Source organism: Caretta caretta, chromosome 1, assembly GCF_965140235.1.
Source record: "Caretta caretta isolate rCarCar2 chromosome 1, rCarCar1.hap1, whole genome shotgun sequence".
In the NCBI taxonomy this organism is placed as follows: domain Eukaryota; kingdom Metazoa; phylum Chordata; order Testudines; family Cheloniidae; genus Caretta; species Caretta caretta.
The window spans coordinates 86,551,282-86,572,659 of record NC_134206.1 but is presented as its reverse complement, the minus strand read 5'-3'; positions in this window follow the sequence as shown (position 1 = coordinate 86,572,659).

Sequence of the window (21,378 nt, the reverse complement as noted above, 5' to 3'; positions counted from 1 at the left end):
TTTTTCCTCCTGCATCTGGTTCCTTTGTTGATGTTTTGTTTTTATCAGGGGGTGTTTTGGGCTTTAAGTTTAAAGAATGTTAAGTGTATCTAGCCCTCCCCTCTAAATTTCCTCGCAAAACTCCTCTGTTAGCTGCTCCTGTTTGCTAACTCCTCTGTTTCAGCATACAGTCCCCAAAACAAACATACCATATGGTATATTTCAGTCAAGCAGCAAGCACACTATAAACACAAACACAGAAATTACTGAGAACAAACTTACCCCCAGGGTCATGTAATTGCTCCTCCTTCTGCTGAAGAACTTCCTCACAAAACTGCCTTTTTACTTGCTCCTGTTCACTAGGTCCTCTGTTTACTTAGGAGTGGGCTTTTTAAAGCTTTGGTCTTCCTGAGTAGCCCCAACCCCGGTTAAGTGTTGATGGGTGCTAACGGACTCAGGGATATCCTTGTTATATCAGGCTATCATTTGGAATAACCCTTATTGTTCCAGAGAGACAACATGTTCATGATAGATGTAATCCTGAATTGATTTGTGTGTGTGTGCTTGTGTGTGTCAGATTGAATCACTACTGAGTGTCACTCAATCAATACCCACTTAGTTTCACTGTGTCTTGTGTATCATTTACAGATAGGGGAATTGTCCAGCTACACTGAAAGGACAGGAGCACTTGATCTGGATTTAATTAGGCCAAAACTTTATTATTAGATGTCTGGGATTACCCGGCAGATAAAAGTGTACAGTGTAGACAACTCCATTTCATTCAAATAACTACCTTGGGCTGCCATCAGCCCATCTTAATTTTCCATCCAGGTTCCCTAGCCAACCCATGGCTTGGACCTTACTATCCATCCCACCTTCAGAGGAGGGTTAAGATGGTCTATAAGAAAGGGGAATGGCTCCTTACTATACCAATCATAGGATCCCCACAACCCTCCCCCGCCCATTCCATTTCTTTAACCAGCACCTCCTTTTTTACATCCTTTACCAGGCCATTTATCTGGCCACTGGATGCCTTCCCTATGGAATATCTGCACTGGATATCTGCCACAAGTAATTAGAAAACCTAGACATCTCCCAATGGTCTCTTTCATAGAGGCAAAAAACGTGTCAGCCTCCAAGTCTGACAGGCCCCATCCTCCTGAAAGAACTTGGCTGTCCCTTGCACTATGCCAGGATCATAGAGGATATCAGCAGCTCTGTTGCCAATGGTCATGTACTGACTTTTGACAGGTTTCAGAGTAGCAGTCGTGTTAGTCTGTATCCACAAAAAGAACAGGAGTACTTGCGGCACCTTAAAGACTAACCAATTTATTAGAGCATAAGCTTTCATGGACTACAGCCCACTTAATCGGATGCATAGAATGGAACATATAGTAAGAAGATATATATATATACACATATACAGAGAAGGTGGAAGTATTCCTGTTCTTTTTGCCTTTTGACAGCAGTTTCTGACCCCCCTTTCTCCCCACACAAGTAAAGCACTGCTACCTTCCTCCTGCAGACAATGTCCCCTCCTCCCTGCTTCGGGTGCAGTGTGGCCATTTCTGTCCCACAAATGTCTGTGCATTTCCCCAAAAAATGTCATTCTGAATCAAAAGAAAATGTCCAATACATGAAAATTTTTGTGGGAAGGGCATTTAAAAAAAAACATTCTGGAAGAATGAAACCTTTTAAAAAAATTTCCAGCACAACGTTCCACAGCCACCTTGTTCCCTAGCAGCCAATCAGAGGGGCTGCTACAGATATGGGGCTTTTGAAATCCCAGGGAGCCCCAGCTCCCAAGTTTCCTCTACAGCAGGCTACTGAGGCGCCTGGATGCTCAGGGAGGTAGGTGATCTGGCCAAAGATCAGGCAGGCAGGCAGGCCTGCTCCACTTTGCCTGCTGCTGGCCAGTCTGCCTTGTTTCTTTTGAATGTTTTTACAGAATAGACACATTGTTGTGCAGTGTTTCAATTCTGTAGAAACCTCATTTGCTGATGGAAAACTGTTGCACTGGAAAAAAAATCACGTAAAATCTAATCACAAGCAACTTTGAGAATTTGCTCACCAGTGTGAGGAAAACCATAGACAAGGTTTATTGAAATTAGAATATGTGGCATTGATTATGTCTTATAGATAGTCTGACAGGGTCAGGCCAGATGGCTACAAGAGAGTGATCCTATTGGGATCCAGGATCTCCCGCAGCCTAAGAGGGGGATCCACAGGACCTGGAAAGCAAATGAGTATGGGGACAACTAATGAAATAACAGGGATAGAAGTATAGTCAAAGGGCCAAATGAAGGGAACCAGATGGGGACACCGAGCAGAGAACACCGGAAAGCACCCACTGCTCCTCGAAAGTGTCAAGGGAGTCAGTGGACGCCACCCAGATGAACTCTGCCCTGATACTTGAATGGACGGAGGATCGGAAATAGGCCCCACAGTCACAGGAGACTCCATCGGCCAACCTCCGCACCCTGGTTTTATAGATGGCCATTTTAGCCAGGGCCAGGAGGAGGTTGACCAGGAGGTCCCGTGACTTGGGGAGCCACAGATAGGGAGTGCATAAATAAGAAGGTGAGGGAAAAGTGCAACCAAAATCTTGCACTCACTACAGGAGAGTGAGACATCTGGGAAGTGGGTGGGCAAAGCCAAGAACAGGAGGGCAAACGACAGACCATCCCTACACCCGAGTTCCAAGAGGTCCCGGACCAGATACAGGTTGTCAAAGATGGTGCGGCCCAGGACAGAGTATGTCTAGTCTGGGTTGACCATGTCTGCCAGCACGGACCCAGAGCACACTGCACGCATTAGGATCAGTCGAATCCAGGGAGAAAAGGTCTGCATAGAAGGCCCTGGCCCTCCTGCACATCTCCACCAGATCTGTGAGGGGGGTGCCGCCCCTGCCAGAAGGCAGGTGATGTGCTTTTTGCCCCCCCTCCTTTTCTCCAGGGCGTAGAAGAAGGACTGCTGCCCAGGAACAGGCACTAGCGAGGATCCAAGATGCCGAGGAAGGCAGACGCCTGCTGATAGACACGCAGCTGCTCCAGGCCCAATGTCGGGGCATAGATGTTAACGAGGTTGACCGCATTGACCACGTTGAGCTCCTCCATACAGACCCAGAGGTGCAGCAGGCGGCCCGGCACAGCCTGGGCAACCCTCAGCACCTTGGGCCCGTAGGTCGGGGGAGAACAACGTTGTCACTCCAGCCATATGAACTGTGAGATGGCTAAAGTAGACCCTGTCCCCCCATTCCAGCTGCCAGCTGTCTTTGATGGCCGGATCCGTATGGGTCTCCTGCAGGAAAACCACAGAGTACCCCTCCTCCCGAAGGAAGGAGAGCATCTGGGACCTACGGAGACCCATCCTAAAGCCCCAGGTGTTCAATGTTGCGATGATGATAGGTGCCATGAGGAGGGCTGGGGGGAATCCTCGCTGGCAGGGTGGCTCATGGCCCTTGTCAGGCAAAAACCATGACCTACCACTAGGTGAGTAAGGAGTCATGGAAAAGGCGGACCCGCTAGTAGGCTGCAGCACCCTGCTTCCCGGTCCTTTTACCCTCCCCCATGAGGGCCCCACGGCCCAGAGGATTTGATGAAAATCCCCCCATCGCTGGAGAGCAAGCTGCACCTTATTACGGGAGCCACGGACATCTTCAAGGAACTCCCACAGCTGTTCTCGTAACATATGGAGGTCCTGCTATTTTGTATTGGGGCAGGACGCAACAGTGAGGACATGAAGGGTGTGGAGCACGAGCATGTATTGATGTTTCCTTGGCGAGGTCTGGAAGCGGACCTGCTGCAGATCGGGCAGCCTGCTCACCATGAAGGGGCAGGGGGACTCGGTTGGGTCCATGGGGCAGGGGCCCAATGAAAAGGTCCAGAAGACCTGGGGTGGAGGGTGGGCGGGGCGTGCCCTCATGCAGGACCCGGTCGAGGTAAACCCAAGAAGCAGTCGGCAAACCGGCACTCACCTCCTGAAGTATGCACTGGGGAGTACAAGGCCTGGAGAGCCCCATGCGCTAGGCAAGCATCAGGGGATCCAGCCAGTCTCCCCAGTCGTAGTCCAGGAGGTCTCTGACTCTTGTGACTTTTGCCAGGACCAACCTCTGGTCCACCGAGGGGGGCTCTGCCACCTGCACACAGAGCTGGGGGTTGTGTAGCAGGGGCTCCGTGAGGAGATCTTCCCCCACAGTGGCCGCCACGGACCTGGTCGCTGAGAACAGTTTCCAGGTCTGGAGGAGGTCCTGGTAGAAGACCGGCAGCCTGGAAAGGTCTCGCAGAAGACTTCTTGGATGGAGATAAAGGAGCTGCTGGTCGGATCGGAGCCCTCAGAAGTGGCGCAGGAAGGCGTGTGCCAGTATGCTCCATGCCAGACTACCTGCACCATAAAGGAGCCTCAGCAGGGCCTGGAGGCAGAAGACATGGAACTGACTAAGTAGGCACTTCAGGCCCTGCCCTCCCTCCTCCGGGGGCAGGTGGAGGACCCCTGCACAGACCCAGTGCACCTGGCCAAAAGAACTCCAGAATCGCTGTCCGGAGGTTGGCCAGGAAGCCAACCACCAGGCCAGAGCTCTTGACCCAGTTGACCCAGGCGAAGGAGGCTGCCAAATAGATGGCCTGGCAAGCCTCCACCCGCACCAAGTCGCCCAGGTCCTGGACCACGAGGAGCACGTCGTCGGCGTATGCCGAAAGGACCAGCCGCAGCTCCAGCTCCCACAGCACCAACCCTGTCAACCTCCTGCAGAGGAGACAGAGGAAGGGCTCGATCGCCAGAGTGTACAGCCCGAGAGGGGGCACCCCACTGTACTCCTCTCCTGAAGCTGACCAGTTTGGTCAGGGTCCAGTTGAGCCTGACCAAACACTCTGTGGAGGCATACAGCACCCGGAGAAAACCCACACACTGGGGTCCGAAGCCAAATGCTTGCAGGTGCTCAGGAGATGCCCGTGGCCCACCCTGTTGAACATCTTCTCCTGATCCAAGGACAGGAGGACAAATGACAGACCATCGCTACACCCAAGTTCCAAGAGGTCCCGGACCAGATACAAGTTGTCAAAGATGGTGCGGCCAGGGAAAGTAGGTCTGGTCTGGGTGGACCACGTCTGCCAGCACGGACCCTAGCCGCAGCGAGATGGCTATTACTATGACTTTGTAGTCTGGGCCAAGGACGTCCCAGAACACACGGTAGAACTCCACGGTCAGACCGTCTATATACCCAGAGATTTATTGGTGGGCATGCGGCGGATGGCTTCTGAGAACTTGGCAGAGTGAGAGGCAGCTCTAGCCGGTCTCGGTTGCCCGCGCTGACCGTAGGGAGTTCGTCTCAGAGCGCTCTTCAAGCGAAAGGATTGGTCAGATCCAGGGAGAAAAGGCTTGCATAGGAGGCCCTGGCCCTCCCACATATCTCCACTGGATCCATGAGGGGGTGCCGTCCTCTGCCAGAAGGCAGGTGACATGCTTATTCCGCACCCCCCTCCCTTCTCCAGGGCATAGAATAAGCGGGAGCCGCGATCCATCTCCCGAAGGAGATGCATGCGGGATCGAACAAAAATGCCCTGGGCCCGATGGTCTTCGAGGGCCTGGAGCTCCTCCAGCTTTTCCTGGCATGCTCTGCAGAGGGATGGATCCTCGGGGCTGGCGGCCAGATGCCTCTCCAGCTCTAAGACCTCCCATTCCAACTGCTCTATTGCTGCATCCCTCCGTTGGCTGGTGCCTCAGGTGTAGTCATGGCAGAAGAGCTGGGCGCGCACCTTCCCCAGGTCCCACCACCACCGCACTGAGCGAATGGCACGCCGCTGCCCTCGCCACACCAGCCAGAACTCCCGAAAGGATGCCACAAAGCCCACACAGAGCGATAGAAGGCAGATATATTAGCCCCAGATTAAGTAGGTCCCTTTTCCCTGGAGAAGCTAAAAGGGAAGTTTCCAGAACAATCGGTAACTTTCTAGAAACAATTAAGGCAGATAGGCTGATTAGAACACCTGCATCCAATCAAGAACCTGCTATTATCAATTAAGACAGGCAGGCTAATCAGGGCACCTGGGTTTAAAAAGGAGCTCACTTCAGTTTGTGGTGGACGTGAGAGGAACTGTGAGCAAGAGGTGCAACAAGCTGAGAGTGAGAAGGCATACTTCTAGGAGACTGAGAAGTACAAGCATTATCAGACATCAGGAGGAAGGTCCTGTGGTGAGAATAAAGAACGTGTTGGGAAGAGGCCATGGGGAAGTAGCTCAGGGAGTTGTAGCTGTCACGCAGCTGTTACAGGAGCCACGGTAGACAGCTGCAATCCACAGGGCCCTGGGCTGGAACCCGGAGTAGAAGGCGGGCCCAGGTTCGCCCCCAATCCTCCATCCCCCCAACTCCCTACTTGATACCGGAAGAGTTGACCTGGACTATGGGTTCCACTAGAGGAGAAAGTCTCTGGCCTGTTCCCGATCCACTAGGTGGATCACCAGAGACTGAGGGGATTGTTCTTCTTCCTTTTCCCCATGCTGGCCAGTGATGAGGCTAACTGAGTGAACGGCAAATTTGAGCCATGAAAGTGGCCAAACTGAGGTCTGTCATGAACCTCTGAGGCGAGCAAATCTGCCAATAAGTGCAGGACCCACCAAGGCAGAGGAGGAACTTTATCACAATAGTAACATGGAGAAATCACTGAAGTGTAAACCTTTATTTCCTTTTATTTTAGAATTAATATGCTTCAGTTGGATCTTAATGAGCGTAGGATATAATAGTTAAAAAAATAATTATTTATTATTCAGCTCCTGAAGTGATTTTTGTCTAACTATTAAGTATCCAAGAATTCACATGAATCAATATAATTTATGTATGGAATTGACAGCAGGAAATGAAATAACATTGACGGATTAGTTGTTAGTGGTGGTTATTGATAGACTTTTTCCCCTGGGTAATTAAGAATCCATACTGTGGGGTGAATCAGAAAATCTAGGTACTTTATGAAGTGATAAAGATCCCTGGATGTGGCCAAAATGCACACAAGGTTGGTAGTGGGGGAGAGATTGTATTCCGCTGATCCTGGGTCTGCAGTGTGCAGGGCTAGCCCCTGGTACAAATTAAAGCAGCATCAGAGATAACTGAACCAAGATGCCAAAACCACAGCTGGGTTATAGAGGAATCATAGCCATGCCCCTCTCTCTTCCATTCATACTTTTTATGCCAGCAGCATGAGTCAGGATGGTGGTTTGGAAACCTTTTTACTGGCTGTTTGTGACCAGAGGAATATATTTGAGGTACCTGCCTGAAGCCAGATATGCTTGGTCAATGCTCAGATTTAACTGGTGACATGGTGCCTGCATAATGGAGGATCTGGACTTGAATCCCTTCAGGTGACTATTTGTAAATAACGGCACCTGGTAGAAATTTGGAAAAGACAGATTGTCATTACCTAGAGAAATTCCACAAACAAGACTACATTTTAAAACAATTGCAGTTGGTAAGTGCAACATCCCCTGAGCACAAACCCCTTAAAAGCCAGGAAATGCCAAGTTATGGGACATATCCTAACTGTACCCTAAAGCTCACACAACATTTCCACTGACAATGACAGCCTCTGCATCTACCCAAGAACTTCCTTCAACCTCCAACAGATAAGAAAACATACAACACAATACATCATTCTCTCTGACAGTATAATGCAAAACTTTACTTGCAAACTCAGTGACATTATCAAATATTCAGTGTTGGCATAATTGCAGGCAAAGTGGGAGGTGAGTTATAAGTTTGAGGGAGGAGTTTTAGGTAGTAATTATTGTTTGCCTTAACACTGTTTCTATTGCACTACCTTTTCTGAGTTCTGTCTGTGCCCACACACAATATGAACTGCTAGATTTTCCTTTACAAAAATCTCTTTAGGGGTGGGGAGGTGGGGAGGAGATGATTCCTTCATTCTCCAATCCCTTACTGCAATACAGTGCTCCCTTTATCCCATTTACTCTCAAAATATAGCTGTATTACTGGCACATATTCTGGAGGTTTTTTTCTCAGAAATACTTAAAAAAATAAAAATAAAATAAAATAAAAACACTCATAAGACAGCTGAAAACCCAGTGTCGTGTTCAGCTATATGCACAACCCTACTATTTTCCATTCCAACCCTTCTTACATTACATCCCACTTTTTTTTTTCTCCTATGACTCAGGCTAATGCAAAACCAAGTGCCTCCTCTATTTCCTTAGAAGAGGTACTTGGTTTAGCAGTTTCTTATGGTTAAAAAGATTATTTTCTGCAGCTGTAATCTGAATATGTGTGAGATTCTTAACTATTTCTTAGATGGCCATGTGGAATGAAAGTGATGTAATATTTAATTTTGTAATAACTTCTCTTTACAACATTTTAAGCTAGTTAATAACCTCAAACAAAAGGCAATACATAGTTGTACTGCCTCAGAAGACAATGTTGTGTCTGTTGCTCTTTGCAACATCTAATGTAATAGGAAGGAACCCCCTGAGCATAGTAGGGTTCAAATTATTGTGTTTACTAACTACCATGCCAGGCCTACCTACGTACACAGACTGCTTCTCTGGCAGGATTCTGGTGGCTTCTGAAATATAGAAGACAGTCAGTACCACTAGAGGGTTCACAAACTATTTGAAGATATACTACCCAATTCTTATATTCTGCAACCAGGAGCCAGATTTACACTCAGAATTACAATCTGCTTCCCAGTCTCCTCCCCAACGATTCCCTCATACGCACATTGGGAGGAAAGTATCTGTGCCAGTTCTATACCGGGCACAGACTACTTCCCTGGCACACTGAGGTGCGCTGAAGCCATGGTTCATACTTCCCAACCCTGCCTACCTACTCTCTTCCAACCTGAGCAAGAAGGGTAGGAGACTTGCAAATGCTATCTCTCCTCCCCCTCTCCCACCCGTGATTAAGGTAGCATACAAAGAGGAGTAAGGGAGTGCTCTCTTAGTTCTTTTGCCTAAGAACATAAGAACGGTCACACTGAGTCAGACCAATGGACCATCAAGCCCAGTATTCTGTCTTCCAATAGTAGACATTGCCAAGTGTTTCAGAGGGAATGAACAGAACAGGCAATCATCGAGTGATCCACCTCCATCATCCACTCCCAGCTTCTCACAGTCAGAGGCTAGGGACATCCAGAGCATAGAGTTGCAGCCGTGAAAATCTTGGCTAATAGCTATTGATGTACCTATCCTCCAGGAACTTGTCTAATTCTTTTTTGAATCCTGTTATATTTTTCGCCTTCACATCATCCCCTGGTAGTGAGTTCCACAAGTGGATTTTGCATTGTGTGAAGTACTTTGTTTTGTTTATTTTAAACCTGATGCCTATTAATTTCCTTGCATGACCCTGGTTCTTGGGTTATGTGAAGGAGTAAATTACATGTCCTTATTTATTTTCTGCACACCATTCATGATATTATAGACCTCTATCATATCCCCCCAGTCATCTTTTCCAGAAGGTCCAGTCTTATTAATCTCTCCTCATATGGAAGCTGTTCCATACCCCTAACCATTTCTGTTGCCTTTGTTTGTACCTTTTCCAATTCAAATACACCTTTTTTTTTTTTTGAGATGGGCTGACCAGAACTGCACACAGTATTCAAGATGTGGGCAAACCATTGATTTATGTAGCATCATTATGAAATTTTGATCTTATTATCTATCCCTTTCTTAATAGTTCCTAACATTCTGTTCGCGTTTTTGACTGCCGCTGCACATTGATGGATATTTTCAGAGAGCTGTCCACAATGACCCCACAATCTCTTTCTTGAGTGGGAACAGCTAATTTATAGCCCATCATTTTGTATGTATATTTGGGATTATGTTTTCCAATATGCATTACTTTGCATTCATCAACATTAAATTTCATCTGCCATTTTGTATCTCAGACACCTAGTTTAGCAAGATCCCTTTGTAAGTCTTTGCAGTTCCCTTTGGAATTAACTATATTGAATAATTTTGTGTCATCTGCAAATTTTGCCATGTGAATGCACACTCCATTTTCAAGATCATTTATGAATATGTTGAACAGAAGAGATCCAAGTACAGAGCCCCAGAAGACACTGCTATTTACCTCTTTCCACACTAAAAAATGACCATTTCTTCCCCGCAACCTGAAGCAAATACTCACCAACAACCACATACCACACAACAGAACCACTAACCCAGGAACCTATCCTTGCAACAAAGCCCGTTGCCAACTGTGCCCACATATCTATTCAGGGGACACCATCACAGGGCCTAATAACATCAGCCACACTATCAGAGGCTCGTTCACCTGCACATCCACCAATGTGATATATGCCATCATGTGCCAGCAATGCCCCTCTGCCATTTACATTGGTCAAACTGGACAGTCTCTATGTAAAAGAATAAATGGACACAAATCAGATGTCAAGAATTATAACATTCATAAACCAGTCGGAGAACACTTCAATCTCTCTGGTCACGCAATCACAGACATGAAGGTCGCTATCTTACAACAAAAAAACTTCAAATCCAGACTCCAGCGAGAAACTGCTGAATTGGAATTCATTTGCAAATTGGATACTATTAATTTAGGCTTAAATAGAGTCTGGGAGTGACTAAGTCATTATGCAAGGTAGCCTATTTCCCCTTATTTTTTCCTACCCCCCCCCAGACGTTCTGGTTAAACTTGGATTTAAACTTGGAGAGTGGTCAGTTTGGATGAGCTATTGCCAGCAGGAGAGTGAGTTTGTGTGTGTGTGTGTGTGTGTTTGGGGGGGGGGGTGAGAAAGCCTGGATTTGTGCTGGAAATGGCCCACCTTGATTACCATGCACATTGTAGGGAGAGTGGTCACTTTGGATAAGCTATTACCAGCAGGAGAGTGAGTTTGTGTGTGTGTTTTTTGGAGGGGGGTGAGGGGGTGAGAGAACCTGGATTTGTGCTGGAAATGGCCCACCTCGATTATCATGCACATTGTAGGGAGAGTGGTCACTTTGGATAAGCTATTACCAGCAGGAGAGTGAGTTTATGTGTGTGGTTTTTGGAGGGGGGTGAGGGAGTGAGAGAACCTGGATTTGTGCAGGAAATGGCCCACCTTGATTATCATACACATTGTGAAGAGAATGGTCACTTTGGATGGGCTATTACCAGCAGGAGAGTGAGTTTGTGGGGGGGGGGGGAGGGTGAGAAAACCTGGATTTGTCCTGGAAATGGCCCAACTTGATGATTACTTTAGATAAGCTATTACCAGCAGGATAGTGGGGTGGGAGGAGGTATTGTTTCATAGTCTCTGTGTGTATATAATGTCTTCTGCAGTTTCCACGGTATGCATCCGATGAAGTGAGCTGTAGCTCACGAAAGCTCATGCTCAAATAAATAGGTTAGTATCTAAGGTGCCACAAGTACTCCTTTTCTTTTTGTGAATACAGACTAACACGGCTGTTACTCTGAAACCTGTCACTATATCCACTGGATCACGATTGTCCATATGTTTGTAGACACCAATCAAAGAATTCTAAAAGATTGGTGAGGCATGATTTCCCTTTAAAAAACTGCATTGTAAAGTTGCAAGTTGTGTTAATTTATCTGTCTGATAGTTCTGTTCTGCATGCAACAGCCGGGGACAACTTATTAATGGTAATGGATATCCAGTTATGGAGCAAATTTCCATAACCAATTAGGTGAAGCCAGTGTCTGACTATTTTTAGGAAATGCTTCTACTTCTGCCATTTTGAACAGGCCTTTCCACTGTATGAATGGTATGATCTAAATAAATTAAAAAAATTAAAGAAAATAATAACAAGCAAACCCTGCCAAACCCTATCAAAATGATCCTGAACCAAATCAATCTGGAATGACCATTAATGAAAATAAATATAAATAAAATCTTAAAAAAACCCAAACTATCTAAAAATAAAATTAAAAAAACCCTTCCCTAGTCAGAGATTTTACCCCCAAAAAAGAATCTCTTCAGAGATTCTTTGAAGTCCATTATGGCCTTTGCTAGATTTTATGCTATAGGCAGCAGTGTAAAATCCTAAAGCAGACTTAAAAAAAGTTAGACACAAATATGTCATAAATATAAAGGGAAGGGTAACCACCTTTCTGTATACAGAACTATAAAATCCCTCCTGGCCAGAGGCAAAACCCTTTCACCTGTAAAGGGTTAAGACGCTAAGATAACCTCGCTGGCACCTGACCCAAAATGACCAATGGGGGGACAAGATACTTTCAAATCTGGAGGGGGGGGGAACAAAGGGTTTTTCTGTCTGTGTGATGCTTTTGTCGAGAACAGGTCACAAATGCAGCCTTCCAACTCCTGTTAAGTTAGTAAGTAATCTAGCTAGAAATGCATTAGATTTCCTTTTGTTTAATGGCTGGTAAAATAAGCTGTGCTGAATGGAATGTATATTACTGTTTTTGTGTCTTTTTGTAACTTAAGGTTTTGCCTAGAGGGATTCTCTATGTTTTGAATCTGATTACCCTGTAAGGTATTTACCATCCTGATTTTACAGAGGTGACTCTTTTACCTTTTCTTTAATTACAATTCTTCTTTTAAGAACCTGATTGATTTTTCATTGTTCTTAAGATCCAAGGGTTTGGGTCTGTGTTCACCTGTACAAATTGTTGACGATTCTTATCAAGCCTTCCCCAGGAAAGGGGGTGTAGGGGTTGGGGGGATATTTTGGGGGAAGACGTCTCCAAGTGGGCTCTTTCCCTGTTCTTTGTTTAAAACGCTTGGTGGTGGCAGCACAGGGTTCAAGGACAAGGCAAAGTCTGTACCTTGGGGAAGTTTTTTAACCTAAGCTGGTAAGAATAAGCTTAGGGGGTCTTTCATGCAGGTCCCCACATCTGTACCCTAGAGTTCAGAGTGCGGAAGGAACCTTGACAAAATAATTTTAGTCATACTTTGAAAGTGTTTCTTTAATGACCTCTTCTACCCATTAACAGATGTAGCTGGTCATACAACAGTGAAATATACTGACACTCTGAGACCATGCCAGAGAAGAATCTTCACAAGCCACTGGAGCATATGTCAGCTTCTTCCCATGTTTTGCACAAATTATTGCGCACTGGAAATTCTGGAATCTGACAACACCTATGTGGCAAAATGATAACAATTATGGAATTATGAAACAAACTAGTGAGACAATTGACTTGTTTACTCTACTTGCTGATAACGCTGAAAATTTGAAAAGTACAGTTTCTGGTGCTGTTTGTAAGATTCAGGAAACTGTCCAGAATATTAAAGATAACTTCAATGTGTTAATAATTGACATTCAAGATTTCACACAGAAATTTGCATGCATTCCTTCCGTTTCATTTCTTCCCTTATTCAACATTTGTTATTTCTCCAATATAACCATACACTGACATTTGAAAAATATTGGCATGTAAGACCCATATTGTACTTTTCCACTTTTAGTTGCACATTTTTCAGAAATGAAAGGCCAAGTCCTTCAGCTGATACAAACCAGTATAACTCTACCAATTGTGGATTTGGTCTTGATTGTGAATTTTCTAACACTTAAACAAATCCAAATGTTAGTTTCTCCACTAAAGATGTATGAGTTTCATTGTAATGTTTAATATAGTAAGTAAGAAAAAAAGTACCTCTTTGATAAGTCACTTTAAAAATACCCTTCATTTTCCATTATTTTGTTCTTAAAGAAGTGATATAATTAGATGATCAAAAATTGTTGGCTGAATAGAACTTTCATAATCAATCAGCTATCAGAAATCCAGTGCTTGACAGCAAAAGGCATGCATGACATTCTTTTAAAAGCTCCTGTTCTGTGCTTGGATCTATAGAAGGTTGTGTTTTTTTTTTAATTTTACATCTGTGTACTGAGGTAAAAAAAGGCTAAAGAATTATTAAACATTGTTCTACATTTTAAACACAACTAATTTTGGATGAAGTGCCATTGGAAGGATCATTTTCTCTTCTACTTTGCAATTTCTCAGGAAAAATTATAGCACCCATTTTCAGAAAAATTGCTTCTTCTAATTAAAATTTAGGGAGTAGGGATAGAAAACAGAACATGTTATGAAATTCTGGACTCAATTTCAGCAACGGAGGCCAGGATTTTTTAAAAGGGGTGCTGAAAGTTAGTTTATTAAGTCTGTATTTAAACACTTAAATAAGATTACTGATATCCAAAAGTGCTGACCCCTTAGAACTAGCTTAGCTCCAGGCCCTAGTGGATAAAATGGAGTCCGTTTCTGGAAAGTTGTCATCCTTAGGTTCAAAAGTTGCCATAGATAAGCAGAGATCAAGCCATGCATCACCGAGTTTAAAGGGACAATAAAAATGAAAAAGTGATCTCTAAACATGCAAAATCACTTAATAAAATGATTCTGCTGGAAAGAAAATGGAAAGCAATTAAGAATCAAGACAGGATTCAAAATACCTACATTCTTAGAATTCCAAATGATAGAAATTCTGAGTTGTAGGTTGTAGGAAATTTCATCTTTATGCTTCTGAAAAGGGATATCACAGACTATGCCAGGCAAACGAAGAGCAGTTAAAGTATCCCAACATGAAAAAAAAAAAACAAGAAAGGGGTGTGGGGGAAGGCAGCACTATTACTGCTACCCTGTCTGAAGTACATGACAGAGTGAATTCTGAAATTAGCTGAAATCATAAGGGTTATATGATAATTGGGTTCCAGGGAGTTCTTCAAAAAATATCACGTAGTCCAGTTTCACAGCCATGTTTGAAAGAGTTTGTTCCTCTTAAATGGCTATATGAAGCAGCAGCAGTGGAAACAGCTGCAGTATTTCCTGGAAAACTCTGGGTTATCTATGAAGAAATGTAGATTGGCCAGATCTTGGGTTTCAGATGCCCTGCTGGGAGTGCAGATCAGGATGTGTATGCAGAGTTATCATTAAAGATCATTTTTCACTCCCCTGACCCTGATGCAGTCTTTGTATGGGGCCAGTCCCTCTGTCCTGGGATAGAACAAGTTAGAAAATCCTGAGCACAGATCTAGCTTGAACTGGCAGAACACTGTTTTGGGGGGCCAAAACCACACCAGGGATGGGCAAGGATGTGACAGCCATGCCCCTTTATTCAAGGCAGATCCTCTTTTTCCTGCTATATCAGCAGCAGGGAGCAGTGGTCTAGTAGGCACTGGATGATCCACTAGAGTGATCCTTTTAAGACAGATACTCTGGCTTTAAAGTCAGTATATGTCACTGATTCAGCCCAACGCAGCCTCACTAAACCAGAGAATCTGACTATTTCTTCTGTGACATTAGTGCACCTAACACCCGGCTGAAAGAGATATTTACAGCCAATCAATCTGGCTCCTTTGAATTCTCAGAAGAGAAAGACTGATATATTTATGTTTCAATAGCCTTCCCAAATAATAGGTATTTTGGAACCTCATTCACCCATTTCATAGATTTATAGACATAAAGGCCAGGAGGGACCAATGTTATATTTTAGACAAATCTTCTGCATAAAACAGACTATAACATTTTACCCAATGATACCTTCACTAAGCCTAGTTACTACTGGTAGAACTAGAGCATATCTATCAGAAAGACATTCAGTTCAGATCTGGGTAAAATTTTGCAGACTAATAATCAATCCAAAATTACTTGTGAATTGGACACAAATTTACAGAATAGCTTTGCCCCTCTCTTCACTCCCCCCCACCGCCAAAGTGGCTACATTCACAAAACCAGAGAAGGAGGTGGTGATTCTCTTATTACTGTTAGTCCAGTAGTTAGGATGCTTACGTAGAAGGCAGAAGGTTCAACTCCCCACCCTGGAGCACGGACACGGAACCAGATCTCTTCTCCTTCAAGGTGATTGTCCTAACCACAACATTAGAGGTGTGTGCTGGTATGGGTCTTTCCACTTGAAGCTGCTCCACATTGTATAAAATACTGAAATTGTCACTGGGACAGAGAAAGAGTGACTCTAGAATCTGAAGCCTAGTGTATTTACTAGGAAGGGGGACAGTCTACTTCAGAGTGAGAATATAAAACTGGGTCTCCCACATGAGTGTCTTAACCATGGAACTGAAGGGTTAAAATAAGGTGTCGGGGGCACCTCCAGTTCTTCCTTCTCCAGTTTGTAAATATAGCCCTTCATTTCTGTTGCTTTTATTTAAAAAATGTCCAAAAACAAAACAAGTGTGTTAAGTATTTTAGGTACATGGGATTATAAACAGATTTCACAGCCATTAGGGAAACAATACTACCTTAAAAATCTTTATTGAAAAAAAAATACAACTCTTTTAAAGGAACTCTATTAACATTGTCATTTTATGCAAACTATATCTAAAATAGTGTATTTTATTATAAACAACACTGATTGTTAAAAGTAAAAGGCCCATGGTATATGTGGGATAATAAACTCACCTTAGGATCCCAGGAATCAAAATTACTATTCCTTTCCTATTCTTTTCTTTTAAATGAATTAATGCATTATTGATGAATTCATGGCAGCTGCTGGGGAGACAGAATTAATGTAATTCTAATTCAATTCCACCTCAGCACTTCTATATTTTAACCAATAATGTATAATTAAATGATCCTTTAAAAATAAATTGAATTACTTAGAGGTCTATTCTTCTTCAGTATACTTGAGTAATTCTCCTTAGTGTTGACAGTGCAAGTAGAGTGGGGCTGTGTTTACCCTAAATAATCCATAAACTAACTCCTATGCATTGCTTTATAGCAGATGCAGTTAGAGCAAATTCTTTATGTTCTCCTAGAGATTTGAGATTCTATGTGATCTACTATAAGCTATATGTTTCTATTGCACATAACACCATTATCTGAATGAAAGCTAATTTTATAAAATTATGTTTTTGTTTTGTCTTGTTTAAAAAAAAAAAAAAAACACCTAGCATCCACCCTTCTCATTCACAGTAGACCTGGGCCAAATTTTTAGATTGAAACTTTGTGTGGCAATATATGCAGATTTGGCAACTACTAAATATTTCACTTTTTCATGCTGATTTTGTCAAATTGTTTGTTTTGGGAAAAAAACAAAAAATTCTGGTTTTGTTTCAACATTTGCAAAATTAAATGTTTCATTTTTTTTCTGTTCAAAACACTTTGGTTTGAATATTTCCTTTAATTTCATTTTTTAAAATCAAAAACATATAAATTCTGTGGCCTGCGTTGTGCAGGAGGTCAGACTAGATGATCATAATGGTCCCTTCTGACCTAAATATCTATGAATCTATGAAAATCTAACTGTTGTTGTAATCAAAATAAAACATTATAAAACAAAATAAAACTAGGGACCAAGTGGCTAGGCAGCAGTTCTGCAGAAAAGGACCTAGGGGCTGCAGTGGACGAGAAGCTGGATATGAGTCAACAGTGTGCCCTTGTTGCCAAGAAGGCCAATGGCATTTTGGGATGTATTAATAGGAGCATTGCCAGCAGATCGAGGGATGTGATCATTCCCCTCTATTCGGCACTGGTGAGGCCTCATCTGGAGTACTGTGTCCAGTTTTGGGCCCCACACTACAAGAAGGATGTGGAAAATTGGAAAGAGTCCAGCGGAGGGCAACAAAAATGATTAGGGGGCTGGAGCACACGACTTATGAGGAGAGGCTGAGGGAACTGGGGTTATTTAGTCTGCAGAAGTGAAGAATGAGAGGGTATTTGATAGCTACTTTCAATTACCTGAAGGGGAGTTCCAAAGAGGATGGATCTAAGCCAGTGGTTCCCAAACTTGTTCCGCCTCTTGTGCAGGGAAAGCCCCTGGAAGGCCGGGCCGGTTTATTTACAGGCCGCGTCCTCAGGTTCGGCCGATCGCGGCTCCCAGTGTCCGCGGTTCGCTGTTCCAGGCCAATGGGAACTGTTGGAAGATGCAGCCAGTATATCCCTCTGCCCGCGCCACTTCCAACAGCTCCCATTGGCCTGAAGCAGCAAATGGGTTACCTAGGGAGGTGGTGGAATCTCCTTCCTTAGAGGTTTTTAAGGTCAGGCTTGACAAAGCCCTGGCTGGGATGATTTAGTTGGGGACTGGTCCTGCTTTGAGCAGGGAGTTGGACTATATGACCTCCTGAGGTCCATTCCAATCCTGATATTCTATGATTCTACAATTTCATTCAACTGAAAACAATTTATTCTCAATGTTTTGATTTGCCAAAAAAATAAAAACATTTCCCAAAATGATTTTTTTCCTTTAAAAAATTGCCATCAAACCAAAAAATCCATTTGCCTAGCCCTATTTCAGATCACTCTTTCCTCATTTATTTACTGTAATTTTTGCTTTCTGCTGCTCCCAAAGGAGGGATATTACCAGGCTTCTGCCAACATCGGCCAGAGAAGGCTGAGTATGAAAAGATGAGTCTTCAATTGTGCCTTAATGCAGTCAGCCTGGACTCACCCTGATCTCCTGATGTACAGATTCCACAGCTAAGGGCCCTCAACTGCAAACACCCTATCAGTGGACTAGAAGAATGCTACTCTGCACTCTCTTAATGACAGCATCCCTGAATAGTTGGTGTGGTAGGTCATGGAGGGAGAGATTAGTCCTGCTTCTCCACTGCCTTGCACCTTGTGTAGTTATTTACCCCTCTCCCACTGACCTCTTTCTATTTGTTCAATAGACACACCTCCCTCTGAAACAACCTTCAGGAATTTTGCCATGGCCCCACTTATCCCTGTCCAACTGCTAATGTTGTCTAACTCCTGGATTGTGTTTGTGCAGATGGAGCTATGTGGGAGGAGAGTCCAAAGAAGCCAGTGAGGAGAGGGAGGTTTGCAAAGTCCTCAGCTGTGGGAATATCCTTAGCCCATATTCACTGAGCATTTGCATGTAAGGGCTGAAGTTCACAAATGCATATAGGACCTGATCCAAAGTCAAGATTCAAAACCCATTGACTTCAGTGGGCTTTGGATCAGGCCCTAGAACTTGAACTCCAGGCTTATTTTAAATGAGTCTAATGTTCAAAGATGAAATAATTCTCATTTTAATAATTTTTGGATATTTAATCTGAGTTCTCAGTCTTTGTGGATGGATAAGCAATGGCACTGCCTTTCAGCCAGTGTGCAGCCAATGAATTAAATATCATGCTGGGACAATAGGTTTAATCTGAACTATTGATATGTTGATTAAAGGCTGATAATTAACTCAGTCTAAATATTATATTTTAAAATTTCCTTTAGGTACATACTTAAATCTCTAACAATGAGTCTGAAACCCAGTCCTGGGTGATAATTCAGTAAAAATACGTTGCCACTTTATAATGGTTCCCAATCTCAGTTTATCTGCAATTAGCTTGGTTTAACTTTAATGCTGCAGAGAAAAACTGTAACCATCTGGCAAACAGATGCTTGAATTTTTTAAGTATCAGTTAGCAGCAGCAAGATGGGAGAAGGTGAGGAAACGTAAGGGAGAGAGACGTGCAGAGTTAGAGTGAATAGAGTAGTCAAGAAATGTTTCTCCACCTGCTTAATGATCTTACTGACTGAGCCACCACTGTCATATCATCTACTCTTCCACAATTCATGAGAGATTGATAGGATTATACGCTTTTAATTATGGTCAATCCCTCCTACAATAACACCTGCAGAAAGATCTTTAGTTCTTCTCAGTACATCTGCTTTACAGTTTATCCTGATGTCTCAGCAGTTTGTTCAGTAGCTGAAACAAAGAAAGAGAGGGTGGTGCTATGTGTTATTCACAGATATCATTGATTTCATACGCTAAAAACCAGCACTGGCAACCTGCTGCTTGGCAGGTTTGAGAAAGGAAGGAGAGGAAGGGGTAGCTCCCTTTTATGGATAAATAATAAGACAGAAATTATCATATTGCCTCTATATAAATCCATGGTACACCCACACCTTGAATACTGCACACAGATGTGGTCTCAAAAAAGATATATTGGAATTGGAAAAGGTTCAGAAAAGGGCAACAAAATGATTAGGGGTATAGAATGGCTTCCGTCTGAGGAGAGATTAATGAGACTGGGACTTTTCAGCTTGGAAAAGACGTAACTAAGGGGGGATATGATAGAGGTCTATGAAATCATGAGTGGTATAGAGAAAGTAAATAAGGAATAATCTAATTGCCTTCTATAATGAGATAACTGGTTCTGTGGATGAAGGGAAAGCAGTGGATGTGTTATTCCTCGACTTTAGCAAAGCTTTTGACGCGGTCTCCAACAGTATTCTTGTCAGCAAGTTAAAGAAGTATGGGCTAGATGGATGCACTACAAGGTTTTTAGAAAGTTGGCTGGATTGTCGGGCTCAACGGGTAGTGATCAATGGCTCCATGTCTAGTTGGCAGCCAGTATCTAGCGGAGTGCCCCAAGGGTCGGTCCTGGGGACGGTTTTGTTCAATATCTTCATTAATGATCTGGAGGATGGTGTGGATTGCACCCTCAGCAAGTTTGTGGATGACACTAAACTGGGAGGAGTGGTAGATACGCTGGAAGATAGGGATAGGATACAGAGGGACCTAGACAAATTGGAGGATTGGGCCAAAAGAAATCTGATGAGGTTCAACAAGGACAAGTGCAGAGTCCTGCACTTAGAATGGAAGAATCCAATGCACCGCTACAGACTAGGGACCGAATGGCTAGGCAACAGTTCTGCAGAGAAGGACCTAGGGGTGACAGTGGACGAGAAGCTGGATATGAGTCAACAGTGTGCCCTCGTTGCCAAGAAGGCCAATGGCATTTTGAGATGTATAAGTAGGGGCATTGCCAGCAGATGGAGGGACGTGATCGTTCCCCTCTATTCAACATTGCTGAGGCCTCATCTGGAGTACTGTGTCCAGTTTTGGGCCCCACACTACAAGAAGGATGTGGATAAATTGGAGAGAGTCCAGCGAAGGACAACAAAAATTATTAGGGGACTGGAACACATGAGTTATGAGGACAGGCTGAGGGAACTGGGATTGTTTAGTCTACAGAAGAGAAGAATGAGGAGGGATTTGATAGCTGCTTTTAACTACCTGAAAGGTGGATCCAAAGAGGATGGATCTAGACTATTCTCAGTGATAGCAGATAACAGGACAAGGAGTAATGGTCTCAAGTTGCAGTGGGGGAGGTTTAGGTTGGATATTAGGAAAAACTTTTTCACTAGGAGGGTGGTGAAACACTGGAATGCATTACCTAGGGAGGTGGTGGAATCCCCTTCCTTAGAAGTTTTTAAGGTCAGGCTTGACAAAGCCCTGGCTGGGATGATTTAGTTGGGATTGGTCCTGCTCTGGGCAGGGGGTTGGACTAGATGGCCTCCAGAGGTCCCTTACAACTCTGTTATTCTATGATTTTATGATTCAATGAAGTGTTATTTACTCTTTCTCATAATACAAGAACAAGGGGCCACCAAATGAAATTAATAGGTAGCAGGTTTAAAACAAATACAAGAAAGTATTTTTTCACACAATGCACTGTCAACTTCTGGAACTCCTTGCCAGAGGGTGTTGTGAAGGTCAGTACTATAATGGGGTTCAAA